The sequence below is a fragment of the Meles meles genome, chromosome X (genome assembly GCF_922984935.1).
Source record: "Meles meles chromosome X, mMelMel3.1 paternal haplotype, whole genome shotgun sequence".
NCBI classification, from domain to species: Eukaryota; Metazoa; Chordata; class Mammalia; order Carnivora; family Mustelidae; genus Meles; species Meles meles.
Window position 1 is genome coordinate 33,838,397 of NC_060087.1, and position 20,456 is coordinate 33,858,852.

General features: G+C 43.9%; 1 protein-coding gene across 1 annotated transcript in view; it reads left to right on the forward strand.

Annotated features, from left to right (window-relative positions):
* The first annotated feature begins 1,893 nt into the window (after positions 1–1,893).
* The window catches only part of SYTL5 (synaptotagmin like 5), a 239,461-nt gene continuing 220,898 nt past the window's right edge, over positions 1,894–20,456 (forward strand). Inside the window, exon 1 of the mRNA XM_045996454.1 lies at positions 1,894–2,011. The gene's annotated coding sequence lies outside the window, so the exon portion shown is untranslated. The remainder of the gene's footprint in view (positions 2,012–20,456) is intronic.

Sequence of the window (20,456 nt, forward strand, 5' to 3'; positions counted from 1 at the left end):
GGTCCTAACACAATGCCCATTACATAGTAGGTGCACAGAAAATACGCATTGAGTGGATGGATGAAGATATGATTGTAGAAATACTTTCGGTTGATCGCCTTGCATGAAAAGACACACTGTTTAGGACACACACACATATTTGGGGGGAATGTAGGAATTTTGATAGGTAAGAATTTTGATCCAAGTACCTAACAGCTTAAAACATAAAAGCAGCAAAGGCACTTCATTGAGATTACACCTGAACATACGATAGTAAGAGAGAATGCCGAGTAAGGAAGACTTGAGAAAAAGAGAAGAAATAACGTTGGAAAACATGACTTTCTAGATTTAGAGAGCAGAGGTAGAGAAACTGAGGGGTGATATTATTCAGGAAAATAGCTGTAGATAAGGAAGAAAAACAAAGGAACCAAATGGGAAAAGATGGAAAGTATAGAGATAGACATAAAAGGCAGGGGTAGGAAGGTTCTGGGTGTTAGACCTTTGAGCTTTCAATAAAGATTTATTTTCCAACGTGTGTCAGGCCACGTGCTAAGTTGTTGGGACATCAAAATGAATGTCATAGTGTGCTCGCTTCCACAGCACATATACAAAATGAATGTCATAGCACCTTTCCAATTGTGAGGAAGATCTAGGTTTATAATGGTGGTAAGAAAGCAATGGGAAGGCGAGAAGGAGTGTATGTTGGGGGAGATCGCCCACTTTCCTAAATAGGCACTAACCTTCCATTCTTGACCAGATTTGTAAGAAGCGTGGCTGCTGAAATGCTGTTCTTAGGCTAGGAAAATGCTCTGCTCTCTCCCCATTTTTGTTCCTTTCTCTCTGAATTCTGTAATCCTTCGCTCTTGCTGAAATGAACAGGATTCTTGTTCCATAAGATTTTCGTCCTGGTTTGGATATGTTGGAGACCATGGAATCGTCACCCTCCTCTCCCAGCAGAACAAGGTGACCTCTTCCAGAAAACTGTCAGGTCCCAAGGCAGATTCCCAGTCCATATTTGCAGATGTTACTTCTATAAATGCTGGCACTCCATTCCACCTTTACTGTCCCAAATAAAGCTTGCGTAGGGTTTTGACTACTATTCCCAACCTAAGTGAGAATGGGAGGGTGCCCCCCGGCACCAGGGGCCCATCATCCACACTGCCTTCTTCCAGAACATTTGAGGATCTGAGAGGGGGAGAGGCTTATAGCCACCTAGGCGAGGTAGGGGACTCCAAGCAGGTGGGAATAATTTGGGCATTAGCTCTGATGGGCAGTAGGGGGACCCTGGACATAGACGCCAACTGTGGGAGGGTCTGGGCATTGCCAAATCCAGCGGGCAGGTAGAAAGTGTGTCACATGAGCAACCCTGGGTGTACAAGTCCCTGCAGGGTAAGAGTCGGGGAAGAGGAAGTCTTACGGAAAAAGATTCCCCTGGGATCTCCAGGAGTCAGAGGTACCTTGTCTCTAGGCTGGGTGGGTTCTGGCGCCACCGCATGGGGGAGACCGAGGGTATGGGGGTAGGGGGGGTGGGTAGAAGGTTGTGCTTAGGTGATCTTGCGTCCTGGAACCCTCAGGCGGTGCCAGCGGGGCCTTGAGGGTGCCTTGTCCAGATGGCAGGTGGAAGGCGTGTTGAACTCAGGTGAGGAGCTTAGGGGCAGTAGGTCCTGGGGTGGCGCGCGGCGGAGGAGAGGGGAGACCCACCCAGGAGGCATGCGTCCTGCGGCAGCTGGTGGTTGTCTTGAGGGGCGGGCTGTGCGCGGAGCGGCTGTGGCTGGAGGGCTCTGGCGCCGCCGCCTGGGGGCGTCGGGCGGAGGGCCCCGCGGTTGGGGCGGCAGGAGACCGCCTCCCGGCGCTCCGACCCGGTACCTGGAGGGGCGGGCAGGGAGAGGGGCGCGCGGCTGAGAGGCGGGCGCCGGGAGCGTGAGTCACTCCGCTCCCCGGGGTGCGGAGCGGGACATCGCCTCCGGCCTGGGGTCCGCATTTCATCTCCAGCTTCAGCGACCAGCCGCCTTTCCGTCTAGGGGAGGACCAGGTAAGTTTCTCGTCTTTTGATGCCTCGGGCTTGGGTGACTCCGGCGGTTTGTGTGTGTGTGTTGCGGGGGGGGGGGGGGGGGATCTCCCAGCTTGTGTCTCTGTCTGCCTTTGCTTCTTCCCTCTGGTTCTCTCCACTGGAGACAGAAAGTTAGATTTTTAAAACGCAACGGAGCATCTCAAATCCATGCTGAGACCGCCAAACAAGCCAAACTCTGGGGCCATATTCTTAATTTCCCGGGTTCCTTCAAAGGTCCGGATGCGGCATTTAGAGGGCTAGGAATGTTTGATTTGTTTCCCGTGTTTCCCTCCTCCCCCCCACTTTCTTCCTGGATGATTCTTAGAGGTTGGGGCGCGGGTGGGGGGTGGCAGGAAAGCTAGAGGGCTGAGCTGGAATCCTTTGCCAAGGTGGTTTCCTCATTCTCGGCGAGGTGGCAGATGTCTCACTGTGGAGCCCGAGTTGGGATCTTGGAACAACCCTCCCCAGCCCAGGACGTGCCAGAGCTATAAGGTAACTGCGGTTACTGCATCTCAGTCTCGTCACCACCGACGGAATCGAAATGTTCCGGAGGCCCTGTTAATGTGAATGTCGCGATAATGTTGAGACAATTCAGTGAGGACTCTTGAATATTTTATTTTTAATGTATTGTATTCCAGGAACATTTTAGGAGACTCCTGCTGGTCCTTTTTTCACAGATGTTTCAAAACCCATTATTTCCCTTGCAAGAAAATCAATGAGGACCTATTCGGTTTCTTATGAGGATTTAACAATGCAAAGCTACATGTTAGTTTTTCTCTCCCAGTATTTGTGTGTGTGTGGGGGGGGGGGTGGTTTGCTGCCGCCAACCGCCTTTAGAAAAACCAGTGCAGGGAGGTTGCATCTCCTTTTCTCTATCATTAAGTGCAGGTGTTTCTGTGATTATTAAATAGGTACTAATTATTGCTGTTGTCTTTGCTTAAAAGTAGCAGCCGAGAGGTATCTCCTGGACTGCGTGTGTTTGTGGCTCCTGTTGACAGCTGAGTGCCTTATTATCAATGTTTGGGTTGCTGCAATGTTAACAACAGGTGGTCTTAATTCACAGCACAGAATTCTGTTCGACACAAACATCCCTGCTGATATGGGAGGAAAGTACTTACCTTTTCCCCCCACCCCCCACCAAACCTTGTCTTTTTCCAGCTTTGTTGGGAGAAGGATGGGTGGGGAAGCTTTTCTGGCAGTTGATCGAATGGACTATCATAAATTACTCTTTCCTGAAATGTCATTTGGCCTGCAGTCTGTGATTCTAGAAAAGAACCCCGACCCCCAACCTTGGAAGAAAAGTAAAACTTTACATGTTTCATCAGGTCACAGGAGTAACTTTTTAGTGTGGGATGGAAACTTCCATGATCCTCTCTTCCAAAACTCTTTATGGGGAACCCCCCCAAATTGAGAGGTTTTTCACCTCCCTGATAACATAACTCCTCTCCTCTACATATCTCTGTCTCAGCCCTTACCATCCTGTAATTCTTGCTCTACATATCAGTCTCGTTCTAGACAGGAAGATTTTTTGGAAAGCAGGGTAAGATTTTATTCATCTTTATATCCTGGGATCCTACTAAAGTGGGGTTCTGTTAAAAGAATGAATGAATAAATGACTTTGGCAGTGTAGACTGGGTTTACCATTCTTTGAACACCCCCTGGGCTTGCTTTTTCTTCATTTGTAGAAGAAATTCCTCTTAACTCAGTATATCTCAAGGTGTGGGTCCTCAGACCACAATATGTCCTAAGTAAATGAGTCTGGCATACATGGAAAACATATATTGTGGTTTTTTCCCCCGCTCTGGAAGTAACTGGAAAGCCAACAAAAAGTGGTTTTAACAAGTAGAGAAACCTGACAGGTGATCACTGGAGTTGGTGGCCCAATGGTGTCAGGGTTTTGGGTCAGTGACTTGCGCTCATGGTTTCATGACGGCTCTGACAGCTCCAGACATTACATCCTTAGTCCGTGTTCAAAGGTGGGACACAGGCAGTGGAAAGGGGTAGAATAATTTCCCTCATGCAGCTTTTAACAGAGAAGAAATACCTTTCCTCAACAGACTCTTTTATTTCATTGGCCAGAGCTGGGCTACATAGCAGTGTTTAGTGGCAAAAGAGGCTGAGAAAGTGAGTATCAGGCTTTTCAGCTTCTGTTCTGGAAAGGAGACTGGGGAGAGGGAGGTTGGAGATGGCTTGGGGAACTAACTTGCAAGCTTGCTAGCCTATGAAAATGGTTCTATTTTAACCAGTGACAGTATTAATGATTGGTTCAAGTAAAAAATATTAATAGAGCAAAAGCACATTCAGAACAGGGGTTTTCCCCCAAGATGTGTTTTAAGGGTGCTAAATCATGACTGTGGCGTATGTTAACTTTTAGAGACTCCAGGTAGTAACACACACACACTCACACACGACTCCTATGGTTTCCATCAAGTATGGGTCAGATCCTTCAGCTCCTGAAACAGCATAAACAGTAAATAGTTTTCTAGTGAGTAGGCTGTGGCGTTTTGGAGCCTCACAACTTCACAGGGGCAAGTGGAAAGGGTTTAGCATGAAAAGACTAATTAGTGGTTTGGCACCTTAGAGTCTTAAATTTGAAGGTGAGGAACCTGGAGGGCGACTTCACAGGAGGGACAAGAAGAACATAAGGAGAGGTACTGGGTACTGACAATTTAAGTTAACAGATTTCTTTGGTGGGGCGAGGTAGGGGGGAGGCTTCCCTATATGTGTACTGCGGAAGATTTACTACAAAATCTGTTAAGGACAATCCTAGCACAAAACATTTTAAGTTGATGCATGAAATGAAGAGAGCATATGTTACTACCATCTTTCACTCTTGACTCTCTTTTACAGTAGGAGTCCTGAAAGATTTACAGAAGGACTAGGTTTGGAGACATAATGATGGGACATCAACTAAGCAAGTATCAAGAGATTGAAATTTAACAGCTGAAGGACACTGTGTCTTAGATTTCTCTCCAGTCAAAAGAATGAGGCCGACCATCAGTGGTTCTTAAACTTTGTTGTCCTTAAAAAAAAAAAAAAATCACCTGGGAAGCTTCTTAAAAAATCCAGATTTCAGGGCTGATTCCTCATGCTACTTAAATTGGAAACTCGGGGATCGGGATGCAGGTGTCAGGATTTTTAAAACTCCCCAGATGATTCCAATATGCACCTGAGTTTGGGAACTATTAGTTTCCTAGGGCTGCCATAACAAAGTACCCCAGACTCGGTGACTGCAATACCATTTTTTCCCCACTGTTCTGGAGGCTAGAAGTCCAAGATCAAGGTGTAGGCAGGGTTGGCGATCTTCTGAGGTCTCTCTCCTTGACTCTTACGTGGCTGCCTTCCCGCTGTTTTCATGTGGTTTTTCCTATGTGTATATCCGTGTCCTAATTTCCTCTTAAAAGGACACAAGTCATATTACATTAGGGCCCACTCATTTGACCTAATTTTGCCTTAATCACTCTTTAAATGTCCTGTCTCCAAATACAGTCCCACTCTGTATTTAGGGGTTAGGACTTCAGCCTATGAATTTGGGGAGGGGATGCAATTCAGTACACCGGACAAGTAGAGCACTTCTCGAGCTCCCGTGTGCATACACATCACCTGAAGACCTTTTGATAATTTGGATTCCAGTTTAGTCCAGATGGGGGCTGAGAGTCTGCAGTTCTAATGAGTGGTTCTGGAATTCTACCAGGCATTCAAATCACCTGGAGCACTTGTGAAAAGCAAATTGCCCAGTGCTGGCCTCGGAATTTCTGATTCCCTAGGTCTGGGGTCGAGCCCAAGAATTTCCATTTTTAACAAGTCCCCAGGTGATGCTGATGCTGCTGGCCTAGGAACGATACTTTGGGAGCCACTCATCCCTGATATTTTGAGACTTTATGGGATTGGGTGAGCCTGGTTCATTACATACGTCATTGGATGTGAAGTTTACCTGTGGTATTGGCTATCCTAATTGCTGATAGTGTTGTACATTTGCTTTTGCCAAGCTTAATGGTTTTTTTCTGCTCACAGGACAAAGGATGAGGAAATGGGAGAAAATGCTACATGGAAGTCTCTCTTAACCTCCTACATAAATGGAGGTGAATGAATATGGAGACTATACATCAGCTCATTTGTCTCTCTGTATTTAGACTCCAGTCCCGGAGCTAAATTAAAGCTTGCCCTTGGACCAGCTCAAGGATGATTTTACGAGGCTGGTTCCTTGTGATTTTTTTCAAGGATTAACTATTCTATGGATGGAACAATCTTGAGGGGCATTGGAAATTTCTCAGCACACATTAATAGAAAATCCTAATTTAATTGCATTTTTTTCCTACTTGAGACCAACAGTGAGCTTCCTCACACAATATCCTCCCTCCAAAATAGAGATGAGAAAATCTTTTTCCTTCCCTTTGGGAGTTAAGTCAGTAAAATTCACATTCTGTGGATGTTAGCATTCACTTGTGGGAGTAAAACAAGAAATTGTGAATATGAGAGTAAATAGCTTAGAAACATCCAAAACCTGAAACTATTGATCTGGGTGTAATATTAAGAATGCCATTGTATTTTAGAAAGTAGAAATCTGTCAAAAGTAAAAATAGCTCTACAGTCTCCAGCTTAACAATCGTTCAACTTAGGATTTTTTTGAACTTGATGATGGTGCAAAGGCCATATACGTTCAGTAGAAACTGTACCTCAAGTTTTGAATTTTGATCTTTTCTCGGGCTGGTGGTATACAGTATGATTCTTTGTGTTGATGCTGGGCAGGGGCAGTGAGCCGCGACTCCCTGCCAGCCATACCATCACCAGGGTAAACGACCCATACACTTAGAACCATTTTGATGTTAACTTTCAGGACACGACTCAATAAATTACCTGAGCCAGTCAATGCTTTATTATAAAGTAGGCCTTGTGTGAAATGATTTTGCCCAACTGGAGGTTAATGTAAGTGTTCTGAGCATGTTCAGTGTAGGCTAGGCCTGTATAGTTGTTTGGTTAGTGAGGAGTTTGAAATGTCTTTTCAATTTATGATATTTTCAACTTCTGGTGGTTTTATTAGGATGTAACCCCACCATGAGTCAAGGAAGATGTTTATTTCTGTTGTTGTTCACTATGGTGTGTTACTCATTATGCATAGTATCTCATTTAACTCTTGTAACGTGTATCAGGTCTGTATAGCAACCAACCACAAAATCACAATAGTATATGACAATATGCATAAGCATTCATTGCTCATGTGTCTGGAGTCAGCTGGGCTTTGGCTAAAGTGCTTTGCTGATCTTGCCTGCGATTGCTCACTTGTCTTGAGGTTCCCTCGATATTGGCTGATGTAGGGTAACCTTGATGGGAGAACCTGGTGTGCCTGGGCGCTCTTTCACCTGTTTCTCATCCTTCTCGTCATGTTCTCAAGGCAGTAGCAGAGGCACAAGTGAGAAAAAAAATGGAAATACACAGGCTTCTTGAAGCCCAAGCTCATCACAGGCATATCGTCGCTTCTACTTTTCTGTTGGCCAAAGCAGGCCACATGGTCGTGTCCAAAGTTAGAGTGAGAAGGCCCTACGGAGTTATATGGCAAAAGGCATAGGTGGAAGGAGTGGTGAGGAAAATCAGTCCTTTTGGTAATCTATCTTAGAGGAAAAAAGGAAGTCCAGAACGTTAAATAACTTGTTCAGATGGCATTACTTAGAAGAGGTGAGGCCGAGACTCAGACACAGCTTTGATGCCAGAGCTTAATACCACATTGTTTTTCTTCTTCATACTGTATCTTGTTTCGAGAAGAGCTATGTCAACAGAAGGTTTATGGTTAGCTTATAGGATAAAAAATTATCTTTGGGGCGCCTGGATAGCTCAGGTGGTTAAGCGACTGCCTTCATCTCAGGCCATGATCCTGGACTCCCGGGATCAAGTCCCACGTCAGGCTCCCAGCTCGATGGGGAGTCTGTTTCTCCCTCTGACCTTCTCCCCTCTCATGCTCTCTCTCACTCTCTCTCTAATAAATTAATAAAATCTTTTAATAAAAAGTTTTCTTTGTACATTAATTCACAATTGAGCTTTTACACATATGTATGTATATATGCACATTACATTTTTCTATTTACTGTTTCAATTTTATGTTTTTAATTTTTATTAATGTGCTCTATTATGTCTCTATATGAAACAACTGAAATATTTCCATTTCAAACTTAAAAATGGATTCAACTTGCTGCCCCATTTACTCTGGGGCTGTTAATATGGGTCTTGCTAAAATATTTCGCCTACTTCTAATGTTTCCAAAGCTATGCCAGGCACATAGGGCCTCTTTTCAGAAGGTATTTGCTGATGGCTTAAGTGTTTTGCATTTACCTTCAAGGATTTCACACATTTTTCACATTCCTCGTGAGTTTGGCCAGCAGTTGATGCTGGATCTCCCAGCACGGTATAGGGGAGGAGGTTACCCGTTATGGTTCCAGCCTGATTGTCTAACCCACCAGATGACGTGGGTTCAGTTGTAGAGATGAGTGCAGTAGGCCGTCAGAACCCCATGCCCTTAAACATTTGAAGTGTGTAACAAATTTGGTTTCTCCTGATTTTATGCTCAGCAGTCAGTCTCTTGATTCCCCATGTTCATTGCCTTCAGGGAGAGAATAACCTGGTCAAGCTGTCTGGTCTGCCTGAAAGTTACATTTCTCATTGTAAATTACTAAGCCACCACTCTGGCTTTAAACGCTTATGAGTGTTGCAGCTGTGAGTCAGCGTCCAGCACCTTCGAGTCTGATAGATGCGGAGACACTGATAAAATCAGTTCTCCAAAGTTATACTGCTCAACGCCAGGCCTGATGATGATGATTCACCCAAGCCAATTAACAGCAGCTAGCATTTATTAATCATTTTTGGCATCCCGGACACTGTGCAGTTTCACTTACATGATCTCATTTAGTCATCATAACGACTTTGGAGTTAGTATTTTATTTCCATTTTATAAATAGGAGGACGGAGGTAGAGGTTAAACACTTACCCCAGAGCAAATGGTTCCTTAGGCAGAGACTTCTCATTGCCACTCATCCTTTCCCGCCTTCTCCCTTAGTGATGGAACCTAGTTTTATTCCTGGTGGTGATGCAGGCAGTGAACAGTCTCTGTTAGCCAGCATCTCTTGCACCGAGCTGGGATCCTATGAGTTCTGCAAGTGAGCTAGAACTGTTGTGTTGTGCAGGACTTTCTAGGCCCTTCTGTATACTCTGTTGCCTCCAGCTTCTAGCCCGGCATGTTGGCTAGAGACCTCTTGGACTATGGAGTGGTCTACTTGGATGTACATCACCATTGAAGTTGTTAGGTAAGAAGAAGGAATCCAGGCCATGATAGCACCATGGAGCCATTGCGCAGGGTCCATTCCAGACAGGCCTGCCTGCTTCCTGAACATATTCGTGTTGTCTTAGCAGAGGTAAGAATGGCACCTAGATAGGCAGTGGGCTGTGTTTACACACTAAGTGCCAACTGTGGTAGATACACGTGTTTTGGTTTCCATCTCTGCTGCTTACTGGTGTGTGGATTGGGTACATGTTGTGCCTTGTTGTATGTCTTTTCAGCCTGCCTTTTGGTCAAGCCATTGGTCCAGGAACCAGTTTCATACAGGAGTCATCAGAGAGTGTCTAGTCTTAGCCTCACAGTGAATATTTCACTTTTCACCCCAGGACTTCTTCAGTGTTTCAACACATAGGTCATTTGGAACCGCCCCCCCCCGCCCCCCGGCACCCAAGTGTGTAGATTACAGAATGTGAGGGACTTAAAGGCCTAAGAGTCGATATTTGACTAATGTGGGATGGGAGCCAAGGATAAATGTTCCTTTCTTCCATCTAGATGTTTCTGAACTTCATTTTAGTATTGTTTGCATTTAAGAGATTCTTAGAGGGTCTAAGCCGGATTAAGTCCAAGCTGCCTACAGTTGTGGCCAACTCAAAATATATACTCCTATATTTGTTTTCTCTTTCCTATTTCCTTTCCTTGATTACCCACTTCTGTTCCCTGGAATCACTTCCCAAAATGAGGTACTTGCATCCAAATCCTTGTGTCAGGCTCTGAATTCCAGGGAGAATTCAGGTTAAGACATTGTATTACCTTCAGTTAAGCATACTGATAAAACTTTGGCACTTGCTGACACTGTATTGCCCCACATGTGATGGAGCAGTACACTGTCTTTCACAAAGATGTCTTTCGCATCTTTATACAAAGATGATAATATGTTATGAAATCTGATGGTATCAAGTTTTGGCATGGGCATGGATCAATAGGGATTGATATACCTTGTTGGTGGGAGTACGGATTTGGTGAAGCCATTTTGGCAAAGGAAACTTGACACAGTCTTGTGAAGTTGAATGTCCACATACCCTATGGCCCAGGAATTTTATTTGTAGGTATAAACCCTCGAGAAATTCTAATGCAGGAGAACCAGGAACTTTCCTTAGGAATGTTTTGAGCAATGTGGCTTATTAAAAAAAAAAACTGGAATATCCTAATTTTTCATTGATGGGAAAATAGGCAAATTTTAAAATCTGGTATGATTTCACAATAGAATAAAAATGAAATAACCACTGTTATATGCGAGAACCCAGATGCATATTAAAAACAATTGGACAAAGAACTAAGTCACCAGAGGTTTCATGCAGTTGGGCATGACTTTTACAAAGCTCAAAAATAAATAATACTAAACAGTACTTTGTAAGGAATTACATATATACGAGAAACTATAAACCCGAAATTTAGGCTAACATTTTCCTGTCATGGGCAGGCAGGAATGGGATAAGGTGGGAACATACGGTAGATACACCAGCATTAGTAACATTCTAGGTCTCGAATGGGGCGATGGGGTCATCAAGACTCATTATTATTCTTTATAATTTATTTAAATGTGACATTGATTCTTATGTATCAAATATTACATAACGATTTTTATAAAGGGAAACCACCACCGGCGAGGATGCCATACCGACCAACCCTGGCCCCGTGCGTGCCTGCTCTGGCTCTTGGTCCGAACTCACAGTTCTGAGTCCATGTTCTTCAGCACATGGGGCATTTTTTTCCTTTGTGTTCTCAAGCGTACTGTAATCAATTAGGATGGCAGTGCACAAGATTCAGCTTTCTTTATGGCCATTAAGGGTCACATCCTCCAGTATATTTAGAAAAGAACCGTCTGTTGTGCCCTCTCTGCTCCTGTGTCCACTTGCCCTTGGTTCCTGTGTGTCCTGAGGCTCCCCGGTGCTCTTTGCCCTGCACAATCCAATTGCATTTTATTGCTGGTCTCAGCACAGCACGCACGGGCTGCGATCGCCCTTGTTTCTGTGTGTGTGTGTAGGTACAGGGAGGTAGTATTGTGAAGTACTATTATTATCCCAATACTAGTATTATTATATATATAATAATATATACTATATGTAATATTATACATAATATATATAATATGATACATATATATGATACATACTATAATATATGTAATATATTATTATGTATATATAGTATTATTATAGTACTAGTATTATCCCAATACTATTATTGGGAGGTAGTGTTATGGTAGGGAGTGGGGAGACTCTTAGCAGGACAATTCTCTTTATAGTTTCAACCTTCTTACTGTGACGTGGTAGCAGATTTTAAATCCTAGGCTAGGGTTTATAACCTTTAAAACGTTTTTGTGCCATTGACCCTTTGATGAAATCTAAGCCCTCCTAATCAAAAGGATAAGGCCTCCTTATCAAAATAGTGGCTTCATTTGCAATGATGTGACTGGAACTCGAGGCTATAATGCTGAGGAAAATAAGTCAGTCAGAGAAAGACAATTATCGTATGATCTCTCTGATATGAGGAATTTGAGAGGCGGGGTGGGGAGGCCGTGGGGGGCAGAGAGGGAAAAAATGAAACATGATGGGATCGGGAGGGAGACAAATCATAAGAGACTCAATCTCAGGAAACAAACTGAGGGTTACTGGAGGGGAAGGGGGTGGGGGGGGATTAGTGTGGCTGGGTAATGGACACTGGGGAGGGTATGTGTGTGCTATGGTGAATGCTGTGACTTGTGTAAGACTGATGTTTCACAGACCTGTACCCCTGGGGCAAATAATACATCACATGTGAATTTAAAAAGATAAAGAAAATAGTGGCTTTAATACATAGACTCTAACACACTGGATTACAAAAGAAATGAATTCTCTATCAATATAATTATCAGAATATACAAAACAAATTTGTGATATGCTTATTAAACGACAAGCTTTCATGGTGACTTTAATGAGCACCAAAATTTTAAAGTGGTGATGAGCATAAAGGCTACTTCACAGTGTCTGCAATCACCGCAGTGTGACGTGAGAAACATCTGTGTTTTCTACTGGTGACAGAGTCGTAGGTGCTAAAGGTATTGTGCTTGGTTGCCTACATTCATGCGTGAAAGAAGTAGACATTTTCACTTAGAGAGATCAGTGAACCTAAAAATGTAATCTTTTTTCCCATCCAAGTTCATGGACCCTCTAAATTCTATCCATATGCTCTTGGGGGTCCATGGACCACAGGTTGAGAACCTGGCTCCAAGGTAACCAAAGAAAATGACAGGAAGGAAATCATTTTAAGTGAACACCCAATATTATCTAAACCATAGTCCACAAGAGAAGCCCTTTACTCTAGCCCTTCATGGGTGTTGGGGGAGACCTACAAGGTCCCAAGTCCCATGCTCATGTCAGAGACCTTTGAGATGAACTTGCCCTTTAGGTGTCCTGCACATGAGTCTCCATACTTCCGTTTGGAAGTCCTGCCTTCTTCTAAGAGGAGGTGGACTTCCCCTTGGATTTATCAGTCCCCTTTCTTTATTTCCCCTACTTTTGAATAAGTCCCTAGTGACTCCCACATGACAACGTAGGGTAGGCTGTGGCTCCTCGAGTATTCTCACTTGAAGTCTTTATAACCGTGGGAGTTACAGTGAGCAGAGCACAGCCATCCCCCTTAACTCTCCAGTGAAAACATTCTTCTCAGAAATAGCCCAGTGTGAAAACATAAGGAAAAAGAGGCATTCTCCCTGACTGCTTCATAAATTAAAAGACTGCCCAAGTGTGTAGTGAAGCTTGTATTATACAATTATTATGCAGATCAAGGATCGTTCTTTATGCATCCCACAGCCCCTTTCAGATGGGCTCATTACTGAGCTATAGACCTTTTAATGTTGGTTCTCTGAGCTACACAAACACCTGGCTGCCATTTGAAATTTCTGTTTGTACAGCCTGATGACGTACTTACATAATATCATTTGTATCCCCCACAATACCTACTGATTGATTGATTCATTGATTTCTTTTAACTCTTTTTTGTAAGTAATCATTTTTAACAAACTTTTTTGGAACAGTTTCGATTTACGGAAAAATTGTGAGTATAGCCTGGAGAGTTCTCCTTCACCTACACCGAAATCCCTCCGTTATTATCTTACCTCAGTATGGTATGTTTGTTATGGTTAATGAACCGGTACTAGTGCATTATCATTAACTGAAGTCCATACTTTATTCAGATTCCTGAATTTTTACCTAATGTCCTTATTCTGTTCCAGAACCCCATCTAGGACTCCACTTTATATTTTGTTGGCGTGTCTCCTAAGCCTTGTCTTGACTCTGACGGTTTCTCAGAGTCCTCCTTATTTATGGTGATCTTGACGGTTTTGAAATATATTGGACCAGTGTTTCTAGCATGTCTCTCAGTTAGGATTTGGTTAGACCGGAGGTATGGGTTTTTGGGAGGAGGACCACAGAGGTGAAGTCTCTTTCTTACCACATCCTATCCTATCTTAACATGACTTACTGTTGTTGATGTTGACCTTGATCACCAGGCTGACACAGAGTTTGTCAGGTTTCTCCACTGTCAAGTTACTCTTTTCCATACTGTCTTCTTCAGGAAGAAGTTACTATGGGCAACCCCCACTTAAGAACTTAAGATAGGGGGAGTTATGCTCCATCTCCTTGAGGTTAGAATATCTACATAAATTATTTAGAATTCTTCTGCACAGGAAAATTGTCTCCTCTCTCCCATTTACTTATTTATTCACTAATTTATTTATATCAGCATGGGCTCATGGTAATGAATTTTTAATAAAATAATCCCAATCTTATTTATGGCCAATGGCATGAATTGCTCTACCTAACTATGGTTAGCCTTGTAATTTCTAAGCACAAAAAGAGTACAATGAATGGTTACATGTGCTTTTTGTTTCCCTATTTGTCCATCTTTCCATTTTGGGGTCAAATTTTTGGTTTAATGCTTAGCTAAAAGAATAATTCAGTAATTTGGTAAAAAAAAATCAACCATCAAAGAGCACGCAGTGAAAATTAAGACTGCTTTTTAACCATATACCCTTGTGTCCCTCTTCAGAGGCATCTTCAGTTAACTGTTAGATATTTTTCCAGAAATTTTTAAGGTGTATTTTACCATATATTTACTCTCCTTTAAACCCTAAAGAAAATGGTCAGGACAGAGATAATGCAAGAGAAGTAAGAAAAGGAAGGGCAGGAGCAGACCAAAGATGGTTAAGTCAGTCACAGAATTCTGAGTGCAATCAATCCCTGTATTTGCTTGGAAAACAGGTCATTTTTAAAAAAGATTTTATTTATCTATTTGACAGACAGAGATCACAAGTAGGCAGGAAGGCAGGCAGAGAGAGAGGGGGAAGTAGGCCCCCTGCTGAGCAGGGCGGAGGCCAATGCGGGGCTCCATCCCAGGACCCTGAGATCATGACCTGAGCTGAAGGCAGAGGCTTAAGCCACTGAGCCACCCAGGCACCCTGGAAAAGAGGTCATTTATCCAACTTTGTTTCTGATGCAGTTTTGTCCCATGTGTGCATTTTAACTCCTGATTATTAAGCAGGGTGGCTGTATCTGTCATTTCCTAAGTGAAAACAACCAAATTCTCTCCACCTAGTTTAAGCAGAAGAGTTTATTCAAAAGTATTTGGTGATACGGTGTTTCTGACCCCACTTTCCCCCACCTCTACCCATGCCTTTTGGAAATGTGACTTTATAATTTTTCTCACTAAGGGAGAATATTTCTGTGTCCCTTGAGGCTGAGGTTGACCACGTGACTTGCTTTGACTAATGAAATGTTGGTATATCTGTGTATAGAGGCTTCCAAAGCATTTGCACGTTTATGCTTTTGTTCTTGCTTGTCTGTCATCTGCGAGAGGACCCTTCAAGGCTAGCCTGCTGGCAGATGAGAGACCTGTGATGCAGGGCCGAGTCATTCCAGTTGTCCCATTTAAAGCTATCCTGGACTGGCTCCCAGCCAGCTCGCCTCTAGACCTGTGGGCGAGCTGAATCACAGCTGGCCACAGACACGAACCAGCCCGGTCCAGCCTAGCGCATCTGAACCCCGCAGATTCATGGGCCAAATAAATGTTTATTTTTGTATGTCACTGAAATTTTGGGCTTCCTTAGGTAGCATTATCATGGCAGTGAGTAACTAATACCAGTAACTGACAGAATCCATGCGAAGGCCAGAGACCTGGTTTGGATGATTCTTGGCCAGGAGAGCTGCCAGCTCTACTATAGAATGTTTCTAGCAGCATCTTCCCACCTACTGCCTTGTAGTACTCAGCACTCAGCACCCAGGCTGCTACAGAACAGAAAAAACCTTCAGCACTGTTCTTCAGAGGAGCCGAGTACTTCCTACCCGTTGCTTTTAAGAATCCCCGATACCTCTCATGAAGTTTACGTCCTCATTTCGGTCTTCCTGTAGCACGTCTGAATGCTGGAATCTAAACCACGCAAGGGGGGCACCTGGGTGGCTCAGTGGGTTAAAGCCTCTGCCTTCGGCTCAGGTCATGATCCCAGCGTTCTGAGATCGATCCCCGTATCGGGCTCTCTGCTCAGCGGAGAGCCTGCTTCCCTTCCTCTCTCTCTGCCTGCCTCTCTGCCTACTTGTGATCTCTGTCTGTCAAATAAATAAAATCTTAAAAAAAAAAATAAACCACGCAAGGGAGTCTGGAAAATGTGCTTTTTGACTCTCTGGCCTCCACAGTAGGAGAAGACCTGCTAGAGCGGGTTTGGAGTGGGTGTGAATGAGCTCGTCTCCAGTGTCTGCCGCAGAGGCAGAGAGAAAAGAACTCAATACCCTGATCCTCTGTGCAAAGGGACACGCATGGTGCTGACACTCTCAAGACTTGTCATCTCAAGGAGAGGAAACTTGGAGCCTTTAATGGCTCTCTACCAGACTTGCTGTGGCCATTTCAGCTCCAAGAAAGCAGTTTGGTTCTTCCGTTGTTGACTGAAGGCACTTACTCCCTGCCCTTTCCTCCCCTGGCTTCTGGCAGAGGAACATGTGAATAATTCCAGGTGAACCAACAGTTTAATTATATTGGACACTGTGAACAAGGAGTTTGACCCATTTTCACTTTGTGTGTAATGAGTAAAAAGCCACAAGCAAGGGCGTATAGAAAATCATGTTCGGGGCGCCTGGGTGGCTCAGTGGGTTAAGCCGCTGCCTTCGGCTCAGGTCATGATCTCGGGGTCCTGGGATCGAGTCCCGCATCGGGCTCTCTGCTCAGCAGGGAGCCTGCTTCCCTCTCTCTCTCTCTGCCTGCCTCTCTATCTACTTGTGATCTCTCTCTGTCAAATAAATAAATAAAATCTTTAAAAAAAAATCATGTTCATGCTCTCCTGGGTCTCCCCACTACTCCCACTAGAATCTTCTCTCTCAGCTAACTGGTAGAATTGTTAATCACTGATGGTATCATATACATTTCTGCTTTTGGCTGTACCTTTTGACCTGACTGGAGGACGTCCCTGGACCTCTCTATACTTTGATCTACCATCTAAAGGCTGACCTAGACCAAGGTAAAACTGGGCCATAAATCCAGAAGTTTCCCGGTTTGCTCAGCCTTTGCCCACTGCTTCCTCCGCTGAACTTCTAACACATCTCTACTTTTTGCATCTAGAGTGTTTTGTGCCTTTGAGATACCTACTCACAGCTAAGATGTTAGCTCCTAGAGGATACAAACAGACTGACTTGGAATGCTGTGTATCCTCAGCCCCACGCCAGTGTCCTACGGATACAGTCAGTCCTCAGTTGATGGCATGTGATGCCTTAGATGTCCAACACACAGCTGCAGAGTTTGGGCTGTGAGAGTCCTTGCATTTCCCTAGAGTTTCCTGAGCTGCCATTTCTGACTTGTGACTTCACCCTCATTTTTAAAAGGGGTATGTGATCCTTTTGTTACAAAGGGGCACAGGATTTGTTTATTGTCTCTTTCCAGTCATGGAGAAGGGTGGTCTTTGTTCTCCCTGGTCTTTTGTCCCAAATGCCTGCTTATGCTTTCTGTGAATGAGATACTGAAGCGGTGTGCCCTTTGGTTCTTGGGCTTGGCCGATGGCCTCGATTAATCCTCACTATGGACGTGGGAAGTTGGTACCATTATTATGGGAGATGGGGAAACTGAGGCATGGAGAAGTTAAGGAATCAAATGTCACAAGCTATTAAGTGGAGGAGCCAGGATTTACACAGGTACATTCTGGCTTCCACGTCTGTGCTGGTAACTCTTTAAAAAAAAAAAAAGATTTTAGAGAAAGAGAGCGAGCACTGGAGTGCACGAGCACAGGGGCAGGGGGCAGTTGGGGTAGGGGCTGAGGGAGAGACAGTCTTTAAGCAGCCTCGGCACTCAGAGGTGGCTCCATCTCACGACCGTCAGATCATGACCTGAGCTGAGACCAAGAGTCAGGAGCTCAAGCGACTATGCCCCACGTGCTGTTACCTTTTACACCCCCTGCCCTTCTGGATGCCTGGGTGGTGTCCATTAGATGAGCCTGTGAGCCTCAGAGTTTCCCGAGTTAGAAAGTCTGAGCAAATGGGAGACATGGCTGATCTAGGAACTTCTTCTGTTCCCTCTCGTTGTGCTACCCACAATCCTCGAACATCCTCGTGGTGGGAGAACGAAGTTGGGGGAAGTTAAGTAGGATGCTCTTCTAAAGCCACAAACTACAGGACTTCAGAAACATCCCTGTCATTTAGCTCAAATCTGGTCTAGAAGTAAAGGCAAAGCCAGGATGTGAATCTGCACCAAGTAAAGCCCAGAGGCCGGGATGCTGTTGTTGTCATTGACTGGTTATAACACGGGTGTGTTGCTTGACCTCCCCCACGTAGCACGTGGGAAATGCTACGTAAGTGTTAGCTGTATTATTTCTATACCACAGTGTTTCCTCAGCCCTCTGTCCTACCTTATAAAAAAGCACAGTGTAATTAGCTTTTACATCGATTAGAAAGCTGCCTCCGCTTTGCACCTCACTGAATTAAATAAACATGTTTGTAAATGCAAAACAGTGATGATGAACAAAAGATGGATACCCCAGAAGTCTAGATGCTCAGGGTGACTTTGTCTCCTTTACTCATAGAGTGAGGAGTTAGAAGGAAAAAAGAGTGAGTCACTCTAGCGTTGAAATGCTACCAGTTTGGGATTTGTTTTATTATTTTGTGACTGTTGCTTGTTTCCTGTTGCTATTCATTTCTTAGTCTTTGGGGGAACAACGATCCTTCTTTGGCTCTTTGAACTTCATAGCTGAACCATCCCCTGTAAAACACATTAACCAAACCTTTCCCCCTCCCCACCACCTCATCACCTGCGATCTCAAACATCAGAAATCAAATTTCCAAAATTGTCCAGAAGTATTGGGTGTGCAGAAATGTTGGCAAGAACTTTCTCTTCTTTCTCTTTGGGCCTACTTCCTGTGGAGGGTTCAACATGGAATTATCACAGGGGCATGAACATCAAGGGCATTTGGTGATTGTCACTGCCTCTCTCTTAAAATGATGTTGGCTAGAGAGTTTCTGTGTTACAAAGTCTCACAGTTTCTGCCATTATGCAAGCCAAGTATTGGGGGAAATTTTTCAAAGGACCATAAAACAAAAATACATAAAACAAAAATACCAAAAACGTAAAACAGTTGATGATCCATTTTATAGGGGAGAATTGGAAGTAATGACCTAAGTAAATATTACCCGAGGGAAAGTGTGGGTATACTTTACAGAGCATTTAAATACACATTTCCTTGTTGCTGTGCCTTACCTGGGACTCTTGAATGCGTTTCCGTTTTGTATACATTTGCTCTTACAGCAAGTACCTTCTGGCAATGCACTGATTAGCCCCGGAAACAAAGGCAACTCTTCTGTGATGTAATTTGAATGTATCTAAGTTCTTCAGTCCTCAGAGACCTATGGAAGGAAGCCCAACATTACCTCTCCCTTTAATAAGTCGGGAAGTGGTTTTTTAGCATGTGGAGAGTCCGTCTCCTTTCCCAGTGTGCTCGAGGAGCCCTGGCTATCATTCTGTGGGTCACTGGTTTTTTGGGATGGTCCCTTGCCCCTCACGTGGCTCAGGAGGCATACAGTTTCTGTCTCAGCGCCTCTGCAGTCTGTTCACTGAGCCTCCATGCTGATGCCTCTCCTGGATCCATCCCGTCCGCGCACTACAGACAGAGGTTTCTTTCTTCAAACCCCGCTTATAAAAAATGTCTGGATTAAGGCTTGGAGATAGCATCAGGGAAGTACAATGGAGAAAGGAAATGTTATTAAATTTTTATTTAAAATTTTAATTTTATTTATAATTTTATAATTCTGGTATAGTTCTCATGCAGTGTTCTGTTAGTTTCAGGTGTGTCATAGACTGATTGAGCACTCGGGTACATGAGTCAGTGCTCATCGAGATAAGTGCACTCTAGATCCCCTTTTTCACCCCCCCCCACCGCCCCTCTGGTAACCGACAGTTTCTTCTCCATAGTTGAGAGTCCACTTCTTCGTTTGTCTCTTCTTTCTCCCTTTGTTCGTTTGTTTTGTTTCTTAAATTCCACATATGAGTGAAATCATACGGTATTTGTCTTTCTCGGACTTATTTCACTTAGTATTACACTCTCTAGGTCCGTCTGTGTTGCTTCAAAGGGCAAGATTTCATTCTTTTTAATGGCTGAATAACATTCCACTGTATATATATATACAACATCTTTTATTCATCTGTCATTGGACAGCTGAGTTGCTTCCATAATTTGGCTGTTGTAAATAATGCTGCAATAAACTTATGGGTGCAGATATCCTTTCCAATTAGTGTTTTTGAACTCTTTGGGTAAATACCCGGCAGTGTGATTACTGGATTGTAGGGTAGTTCTATTTTTAACTTTTTGAGGAGACTTCATACTGTTTTTCACAGTGGTCGCACCAGTTTGCTTTCCCACCAACAGTGCAAGAGATTTCCTTTCTCTCCACATCCTTGCCAACACCTGTTGTTTCCTGTATTTTTAATTTCAGCCATTCTGACAGGTGTGAGGTGACACCTCATTATGGTTTTGCTTTGCATCTCCCTGATGCTGAGTGATGTTGAGCATCTTTTCACGTGTCTGTTGGCCATCTGGATGTCTTTGGTGATGGGGGTGCCTGGCTGGCTCAGTCGGTAGAATGAGTGAGTCTTGATCTC